The sequence below is a fragment of the Schistosoma mansoni genome, chromosome 4 (assembly GCF_000237925.1).
Source record: "Schistosoma mansoni strain Puerto Rico chromosome 4, complete genome".
Classification (NCBI taxonomy): domain Eukaryota; kingdom Metazoa; phylum Platyhelminthes; class Trematoda; order Strigeidida; family Schistosomatidae; genus Schistosoma; species Schistosoma mansoni.
Genome location: NC_031498.1, coordinates 29,909,841 through 29,913,361, shown reverse-complemented (window position 1 = coordinate 29,913,361; position 3,521 = coordinate 29,909,841). Strand labels below are relative to the sequence as shown.

The window sequence follows — 3,521 nt, the reverse complement described above, 5'->3', positions numbered from 1 at the left end:
TGATCTATTCTCTTCCTTATCTACTCTCTGAAAAAGAAGGCAGATGAATCCACTGGAATTCATGAATTTAGTATCTAATGGGTGATAACATAGTTATATCACCTGACCGAATGGGAAATTTTCGCCAGCGAAGTGATTGATAGGTAGTGATATAATTTTTAAATAATTGTAATGTGGACGAATGTTAGAATCTGATTGTAATATTGTATTTTAATGAACGAAAACACGGATCGGGACAACCAATGTATGTTAAAGCAAAATTACAGAGTCCTTCCATCAAATGCGAATACCATACATTCATTACTTCATTTGCGAATTCTCCATAAGTTTTGTCATACTTTATCGTTCCTTCATTGCTACAACAATTACTCTTTATTCCCATTCTTTTGAATTCGATCTTCCAAACATTCTGCTTCCAGGTATTCCACTTCTGACTGGTATGATATATACTACTTATGTTGCCACAATTGATTGATCACTGGGTGGTGATCAATGTCATGTGTGTCAAGACATTCTTAGTGCTGATCGAATGCCATCGATAAAGTTGCAATGTGGCCACTAGTCTAGGTGGCTCGACACTTTGTGCACTATGTTGAGATAAGATGGTGGTTGAAGGTGGTCAACAGGAAACCCTGGACCTGGGTTTCGTGCTACTTGGCACTCGTCAGCAATGTGTACCTGTAATCTTGAGGGAACTGGTGCTCCTTGATGGATTCGATCCCGTGTTACTCAGCTTCATAGTCAGAGAAGTTACCACTGAGCTACTCGGGCCGCGACCGACCTCCTGTAGGATTGATCACTAGGTGGTGATCAATGTCATGCACGTCAAGTCCTTCTAACTACTTAAGTTGATATAAGTAGCATACACTACAATACAACTGACTCTAAGGATTCTTTATTATAACAAAATTTATAGTACTGAGTAGAGTTATTAGTATTATTGTACTTAATGCATTTGTTTGACAAATGCCTTGTAGTTTTGCATTAGATCATAATTTATATACTTTTTTCTAAAATAATGCATTAGTTGCTGTGATAGTTTTTTTTTGGGGGGGGGAATTCGTATATTTGATGATAAGCTTAAATGTCAGTTTGGTTAACCGACAGATTTTATCAGTGAATTAGTTTATGAACAGTTGAAAATCGTATCATGTGAACAGAGTTATTTTATTATTAGATATGTAATTATTTAACTGTAAATGAAAATATTGAGTGACCCTTCATTTTGACTTCATTTAGATCGGATGATGTTGTCGACGGGCTCACCGCTTTCGTGACCTTGTATCTGACTCCAGTTGAATCGTATGATCGTATGATCGACTTGAATCGTATTAGCGAAAATGGAATTTTGGACGCATATGTTTTGTACACTCATTTATTTAGACAGACAATCAGAGGGACGAAGCGAAGGCAGTGAAGAAAAGAGGGCGAAGCGAAATAATGTGCAGTGTGATGAAGGCATGTGAGCCAACCCGATTTAACCAAGCCTCAATCAATATTTCTAGTCAGATAGAAATAAGCTAGAGACATGAGATGAGTACAATAAGAAATGAACATACATACGCTTACATCAAAACATTCAAGGTTGATAAGAGAATAACTAACATAGTCAAGATGTAGCTTGAGAAGAATGGATAAATTGGTTTGTCCAGAATCTAGAATAAGCTATGTGGGCTTAACATAGCAACTGACACTACAAAGAAATAAATATTTCTGTAATACGAAAGGTTTGGTATTAGGTAAACTAAAAAGTACATTCTATTACCTGAAGTATAATAAGAGACCAAGTGTACCTTGAGTTTACCAAGGGAAATTAAACTGCATACAATTAGCCCTTTCTGGGAATTCGAATAAATCCAAAATAATAGGAGTCAGAATATTAGAAATTTATTCTATTTAGTGGTTTTAGCTGAGTTACAACTACTATATTATATGCACAGGTGGATAGTAACTAGCGGTGGAATCCAATAAATGGCTTTTGTTTTATTTCAGACTCAGCAGCTGGATGTACCCATATCCTAGAGATAATATTACTTCTGAGAATCAAACTCAGTACCGTTCGCTACAAACATCATTGCGTTATTTACTTAGATACTGAGTTCAGATAGCCACTAGCTTGTTGCATATCCTAGATTCCACTGCTAACCACTGTTCATCTCTGTTTATAATGCTTGTGAATGAAGGCATTATCGAGGTAATCCACATAGGATACACAATTCTTAATAACAGACTGATCAATTGCAGTCTCAAACATCAATCAGAAGATTCAAATCACCAATATATGATGAATTACCACATTTTAAGCTACGAATAAAATGAAATTTACTTAGTATTGTTTGTTTGAATCTTCCCATTGATGTTTTTAGGACTGCAACTCGTCAGTCTCTAATTGGCATATATGCATACTGTGCGTATTCCCACGATATAGCCTAAATTCATAAGCATGGTAAGCAAAGATGGATAGTGACTAGCAGTGGAATCCAGTTTGACGTGCGTTTCGTTCTCAATGAGAAGATCCAAACAAACAATACTAAGTAAATTTCAACTTCACCCCATTGCACAAGCAAGCGGCTATCAGGACTCAGTAGCTGAGTGGATAACGCGATGGCGTTTGAAGCGAAAGGTATTGGGTTCGAGTCCCAGAGTGAACATCAACTCTGAGATGCAAGTACATTCAACTGACGAGTCCCAAATAGGACGAAACGCTCGTCAAACTGGATTCCACTGCTAACCACAATCCATCTTTGCTTACGAATAAAATGGTTTGAATTAATCCTTTTTGAACTACGTCATACTGAGTTCAATTATTATTACATAGCATAACTATCGGTCACTTAATCACAATCAAAATACAGAGTGAAATAAATCTGCCTCATTCGATGTGACCATATCATATCAGCACACCGAGATCATAAAAGAATATGAACAGTAAAAGAATAAAAGTGAAAATAGTATTGTTGTGAACAAGAACACGACTGGGTTCAATCAAATGTATTCAAGCACAAACTACAGACTATCTCACTAAATTCTGATAACCATACAGTCTCAATCTTCACTGTTCCTCTGTAAATATCAGTTCATCTTCTCTAATTTCATTGTTTATGCATTCTTCCTACCGATTGCGCTTCATTTCAGTTCTTTCCTTATCGGTCTTCTGCTAAAATACATTCTATGTCTGAACATCGCCATATATTACTTATATGGATATAAGTAGACCACACTACAGTATCACTGATAGTAAAAAAAAAGGCTAAAACATTTTGTATACAGTTCGAAACAAAGAATAAGATGAATAAAGGAGGAATATAAAGATTCACGATGTACAGATGGGATAAAGAATGAATGTATTTGCACAAATGTGATTGATTTGAATATGGCACTATTGGAAAGTAATTTTCATTATAAATTGATGTCGGTATGGATAGGTCTACTTATATCTGCAATTCTGGAAGTAATTACTGAGTGGTAACGTCCATGAATGTACCATTTCATGATACGAGCTCCAATCCCATGGATATTGT

The 3,521-nt window shown here is 35.9% G+C and overlaps 1 non-coding gene across 1 annotated transcript; it reads left to right on the top strand.

The window, feature by feature from the left end:
• The first annotated feature begins 2,582 nt into the window (after window positions 1-2,582).
• On the top strand, window positions 2,583-2,649 carry Smp_tRNA_01917_Gln_TTG.1.1. The gene has a single exon. It is a non-coding gene (tRNA).
• Window positions 2,650-3,521: the final 872 nt, after the last annotated feature.